The 6,768-nt window shown below is 38.7% G+C and overlaps 1 pseudogene; it reads left to right on the forward strand.

Moving 5' to 3' along the window:
* Positions 1-5,118, forward strand: part of LOC102312297 — a 9,032-nt pseudogene extending 3,914 nt beyond the window's left edge.
* The last annotated feature ends 1,650 nt before the right edge of the window (positions 5,119-6,768 follow it).

The following is a 6,768-nucleotide window of genomic DNA, read 5'->3' on the forward strand; positions in this document are numbered from 1 at the left end:
AAAAAAATGCTTTAGTGCGTCACATTTTTATGCAATCTCTTTGTTCAACCCACTGAATTAAAGGTGAAAGTTTGCAGTTCAACTACATCTGAGTTATTTCATTTAGAATTGCGGTAATGCACAGAACCAAAATTTGAAAAAAATTGTCTCTGTCCAAATATTTATGGACCTAGCTGTGTATGTACCAGGTAAGTCACCTGGTAAAGTAAAAACTCCAATAACATATTTGGATGATGTCTTTATATGTTTTTCTATTAGAAAAAATAGTATAGTACAGTAAGTGAAGAAAAAGAGGAGGTTAAATATAAGTTAAAATTGCGCCTAAAAAATAAGTTTTTAGGCATAATTTTAGATTCACATGTACGAGTGAAGTACATAACGATGATTTCAAAGACTGTTAAGGCTAATCTGAATAGCTTTTAGTTAATTCAACACCCACGTTAGCAGCTCAGTTATTCATGCATCATATTATTTTATGTATATGTGACAGTTTGGTTACAAGCATCACCTTATACTGTATAATTAAGCATCTGATACTATCATTCTCTGGAAATGATGTATAAAAAGCCAGTTTATTAGCATCATTGCTATATTAAAAAATATATATAACTTGGTTTTATTTTTATTTTTTTCATTTTTTATTGTTTTTTAACTTTATTGCTATGTCTGGTTTTATTACTATGTGCATATTAGTATTGTACAGCACTTTGGTCTACCAGGTGTGTTTTTAAAGTGCTATATAAATAAATAAATGATGATGATGATGATGATGATGATGGTTTTGAGAGTTTCATTCATTTGCAAAGTACCACATCACAGATCTCTATCTCTGTGCATCCCCTCTGTGCAATATGACGAAATACAGAGGCTTGCAAAAGTATTTGGCCCCCTTGAACTTTTCCACATTTTGTCACATTACAGCCACAAACATGAATCAATTTTATTGGAATTTCACGTGAAAGGCCAACACAAAGTGGTGTACACGTGAGAAGTGGAACGAAAATCATACATGATTCCAAACATTTTTTACAAATAAATAACTGAAAAGTGGGGTGTGTGTAATTATTCAGGCCCCTGAGATAATACTTTGTAGAACCAACATTTGCTGCAACTACAGCTGCCAGTCTTTTAGGGTATGTCTCAAGCAGCTTTGCACATCTAGCAACTGAAATCCTTGCCGATTCTTCTTTGCAAAACAGCTCCAGCTCGGTCAGATTAGATGGACAGTGTTTGTGAACAGCAGTTTTCAGATCTTGCCACAGATTCTCGATTGGATTTAGATCTGGACATTGACTGGATGTTCTTTCTTGGTTTTTTGCATGTCAGTATGAAAGTTCCTGTGCATGTGGCCTCTGCATGTTTGGTTGTTTTCTTATTTTCTTATCATTGTGAAGCCCTTTGCACGTTTTTTTAAATGTTATTTTCTCACTCTGAAAGTACAAACTGGTTTTGTGTCTGCATTTGGTTTGCTTTTTTCTATACAACAAGAGAAATAGTAATGTAACTTTGCAATGCTTGAATTTATGTATTCTAATTTTTTTTTAAAAATCACAGTATATATACATTAGTGATGTGATTTCTGGCTCCTTTTAGAGAACCGGCTCTTTCAGCTCCCAACCGGCTCTTCAGGTTGTTTTGTTGATTTAATTAATTTGTTATTAACAACAATATGAAATTATGCACAAAAGGACTTATTAATGTAAAAAAAATGTGGTTTTATTTATATATGTTTATATATAAATATTTATGGTGGCCCCTAGAGACAAAGTACGTACAAACTCAAAAACACATGTCTAGCTTTAACTGAACTTCCAAAACAGAGCTACCTAGATCACTTAAATTAGAAAATTGAAAGCATGTGTGTATTCTTTGTGTATTTATACAGAAGCACTCATATATATTCAAATAATTTAATACAATGTTCATTTACCTGTTACTACCACACACCAAATCCGGTCGTTGGTACTTCCTGGCTTGTGTAGCCACTATGTAACAACAGCTCAACACTGCCCCTAGCATCCTGGAGCACTTCTGTTGTGTTTTGTACGAGCTTCGGAGTCTGTACGTGTTTTGGAGTTCGTACGTGCTTTGTCTCTAGGGGCCACCGTAAATATACTTTTATTTATTCACTCCACATAAAATGTAATAAATAAATCATATAATACAAAAACCAAATATGTACATTTCAACTTTTAACTATTTAAATTTTCAGCTTTTTCCTTTTAAACAAATTTAAAGTGAAACAACACAAAATGCTGCAAACCACAACACAATTAAATTCAAATATGAAAAAATGTGAAAACAAAAAGAAGATGCACATTCTCTGTCATATGGGTCTGCATGAATAAACTTTCTGAATCCTTTATCATCCGCAACTGAGAATAGTTGTGGATGATTACTATACCTTTCTAATGTGTTGTTGTTGTCCTTGGCTCTCTTTCTCTGTCTCTCCCTCCTGCTCTGTTCCTGTGCTACTGCGAGTGTAGCTACCGCCCCTCCCCCCTCTTCCCAGCGCAAAGCACAAGGCTCGCGTGCTGAGTGAAGCGGGGAAAAAGTGTGAGAGAGGGTGAGAGAAAGAAAAAAAATCTCACGTCGTTCACCTCAAAGAGTCGGCTCTAAGAGCCGTTTGGTTCGCGACCGACACATCACTAATGTACATACCACAGTATTCCACCTATTCACATGCACTAAATGTATTATATACTGAGAATATTTATGTGTTAAATGATATTTGATTAATATGAAATATTGTAAAAAAGGCAAAACAATATAATACAACATATATTTGAGCAGCAGTGTGATGTGATGAGTTTAACAACAATTATAATAACACACATTATTCAAAGCATTTTCAAAAACAGAGTTTTTAAAATTGATTTTGTCAAAATCTGGCAAAATTCTGTTCTCTGTTCTTTCCCTTCGAGGTACAAATATCAGCTGACAATGCAAATTTTAGTTTTTGCTGCATTATTGAGTTTCAATTCGCCTTTCAATTCTGTGTTTTCTTGTTTCTGTTCCTACATCTTGTCAATGTGCCAGAGTGCAGTGGCATATTTGAATCCCTAATAATGACTTAGACACCTTCGTTGCTATGTATTTATGTAAGTGACTGATACTGCTGCTTTTCTGTGGTGTTTCGGGTGTATTTTGTGGTTGTTTCCTGGTGTTTTATATGCAGTATAGACCACGATAGAAGGAAATAAAGTGCTCGAACTATTTACATTTTTAAAGAACATACAGATTGTTTTTGTGCACTTTTATGCTACTATATGAAATTTTTCTCTTCATCTTGAAGACTCTGAATTCTCTTCAGAACCACTAGGCAACAGTAGAAATTCTAAGCTCCAGTGCTGCAGAGCTTGTTGGCAGTTAATGGCAGAGGTCTGCGTTAATCAAGGCAGGCTGTTGGGGCGTGAAATACCACCTTTCTGGTGGGGAAGGAGCCTGAGCTAGTGCATGGGGTTGAGACGCACTGGTGACACCTTAAAGCATAGCTCAAGCTCCGGTACCAGTATCCTGGAGAGGGATTGGACTCTATTCCAGTCTCGAATTGCCCTTGGTAAGAGGTGGCTGTCATAGAAAGGTATTCTTAAATCACCTCATCTTGCTGTCTTTTCGTTGGAGTTTTTAATTGGCAGACAAGGGGGATTCTTTTCTGCGCCTTCAGGCTGGTCAGTGGGCCCTGACTGTCATATGCGGTTATGTACACATCCTTCTTGGAGTCACTAGGTGCAGTGCTTGAGTGTACTCCATTTGGTGACTCTGCTATCCTACTTAGAAAATTCACAGATCCCGTGGGCATTTACAGAGAGACCAGGATTGGTGCAAAGTGAATGAATAAAATGTTACAGTTACAGTTTTCAAGGAGGAGATGGCAGCATGGATGTTCTTTTCTAAATCCGGCCACTATGGAATTCCCTGCCTGAGCATCTCAAATGGGCAAACTCTGTAACCTCTATAAAATATCTTTCTAAAACTTCCCATTTGGCTTCTCATAACCACTAATGCCTTTTAATGTCCTGGATTATATATATCTGTGTGTATCTAGTGGTTTTTAACTTGTTCAATTGTATTTATCTAAAAAAGGTTGTATTTGTTTGTTTTATCATTGTTCATTGCTTTGTACTACACAGTCTTCAGACTCAAACAACATTAAGCTGGTTTGGGATGAAGTGGACAGAAGAGTGAAAGCAACACAACCTTTAAGTACCACACATTCATGGGAACTTCTGCAACAGAGTTTCAGAAAATATGACTAGTATGTGAGGAATGCACTTTCCACTTCCCCTCTAAGTTACTGAGCAGCAGTTTTGTCAAATATAAATTACGGCAGCTCTCAAGAAGACACTTTCCTCCTTGAAGAGATTTACAGAACTTCACCATTAGAGCAGACTGTAGGCAGCGTCTGGGTTTGACCTTGGCTATCATCGGCTTTCTGGGGACCATCACCACCTGTGCTCTCCCCTCATGGAAAGTCACAGCCTTCATTGGTTCCAACAACATCACTGCTGAGTTCATCTTTGAGGGCTTGTGGATGTACTGCGTGGTTCAGAGTACAGGCCAGATAAAATGTAAAGTCCACAGTTCTGTACTCACATTACCTCAAGACTTGCGGACTGCAAGAGCACTTGTCGTGATCTCCATCATCATCGGGTTCTTTGCAGTCTTGCTTGGTGTCATTGGAAATAAGTCCGTCAAGTAACTGCGGGACAAAAAGCAAAAGAGCATAGTATATAGCTATAGCTTCTGGAGTTGTCTTCATCATTGCAGGCATCTTCGTGCTTATAGCAGTTTGCTGGAGTGCTAACACCATCATGAATAATTTTTACAAACCTTTCATGAAGATGGAGCTTGGAACCTCGCTCTACATTGGCTGGACATCTGCAGGACTCCTGTGCCTGGGAGGAGGCCTCCTGTGCAGCTCCTGTCCTCCAAAGGGTGAAACTAAATGTGAGGTCACGTACTCTAAAGCTCACTCCTATGGAGGACCACAAGAGCCCCGTGCATCAACATAAAGAATTCTTTAGAATTTAGTATATTTAGATTGTTAAAATACATTCACAAATGTATCACGATTTCACAAACATCTGTCCGTTATTTGAAAGATTGAACTGTTGAATTCAAATGTACTGCTATGGGAAAGTATATAACATGATTCCTATAAGCTTGTGTTACATCACATAAGTATTATTATTATCATTGCTATTTAGGGTGATCGTGGCTCAAGAGTTGTCAGTTCGCCTTGTGATCAGAAGGTTGCCGGTTGAAGCCCCAGCTCGGACACTCTCGGTCGTTGTGTCCGTGGTCAAGACTCTTCACCTAGTGTGTAATATCTGGAGATATGTGCTGCACTTTCATTCCCAATAACACGATCCCAGATGGTTCTGTAACTAGAGCCCTGGGAAGATTCAGGACATCATTTAAGAAAATTAATAAATAGAATAGAATAAATGCATGAATATTTGGAATTGATGATTCATTGGAGGAGTGGGTGGCATCTGTCCTTGGGCAATGGAAGGGATGTATTATGTCCATTAGGGTTTCCTTATCTGTTTTTACAGCTTAGTTGGGTAATTTGTGGTGGTGTGCCTTCTATCTGAGGATGCTTGGTTAACAGGGCTGTTGGGGATCTGAAGACAACATGATGATGCTTGATGACTTTTAGTAGTGTCGATCTACTCTGATCAGATCGAAGGAGGGACTGTTGGGAATAAATCATTTTCAGTGCCTCAATTATGCTATTCTTTTTTATTAATAAGTGTTATAAAGTTATATAGTGTAGTATTAAGTGGACACAGCCCTGAAAATAAAGGGGAGTAGAAAGCTGCAGACTCTCTCTCTTGCTTGCCTGGGAAATTAAAGATAAGAGGAAACCATTTTCTGTGGAAAGTTACTGGAATTGTTTAGTCTAGAATGAGAGAGCTTCTGTAATAAAACTGTTAGGGGCACACCACCATTTTGAGATCCGCAGCAGCGTGTCATGCAGGACGCATCTCCCTTCTAGAAGTAATAAATGGTCTACTGAGCAGTGTTTTGTTGTTTTGTCTTCTATCGGATGCCTCTGAGGAATCAAAAGAACTCGATGAAGTGTTGATATTTACAGTGGCTAATGCACTTTTCTGTGCCTTAAGTCCTGTACATCTGTGGTAGTAAGGTTTTGACTTATTTCTTCACTTTTATGGGGTAGCTAATTTCAGTGTGTTGACTCATGAATTCCTCTTGTGTGCGCTGCTACAGTCCTCCACTCATAACAGTGCTCTGTGTTATGACCCCCTCTGCTAGGGGACAGGGAGGAGTAACATACATAAGCCCTCACACGGGAAACTAAGTGAAATAAAGGTTTTATTGCAAAATTCAAACAGAAAACTGACAGGGCTGCATTCAGCAGACCACTGGGCATATAATCAGCACACAACTAACACACACACGGGAGTGAAAAACTAAAGCAAACTAAGGCTAACCTCACAAGCAGTAACACCACAAAAATCTGCTCCAGCTAAGTTCAACCATAGAGATTAACAAGCAAAGTTCAAAAAGAGAGGCAAGGGGGACAAACTGCATGTTCAGTCCTCGGCAGCAGCCCACAGTGTGAAGAATCTTCAGCACAATCAGCCACTAATTGCTTCATGGAGCGTCACAGGATCCCAAGCAGCCAATTGTCTATGTGGGTTGCCGCACTGCAATCTGCATACAGGGGGCTGGCACGGGTTTCCAGCTTGCCAGCGAGTCCTGGCATGTTTACTTTTTGTCTCTGCGAGTTTGCGTTTG

Source organism: Haplochromis burtoni, unplaced genomic scaffold (genome assembly GCF_018398535.1).
Source record: "Haplochromis burtoni strain Fernald_Lab_line unplaced genomic scaffold, NCSU_Asbu1 Contig_83, whole genome shotgun sequence".
NCBI lineage: Eukaryota > Metazoa > Chordata > Actinopteri > Cichliformes > Cichlidae > Haplochromis > Haplochromis burtoni.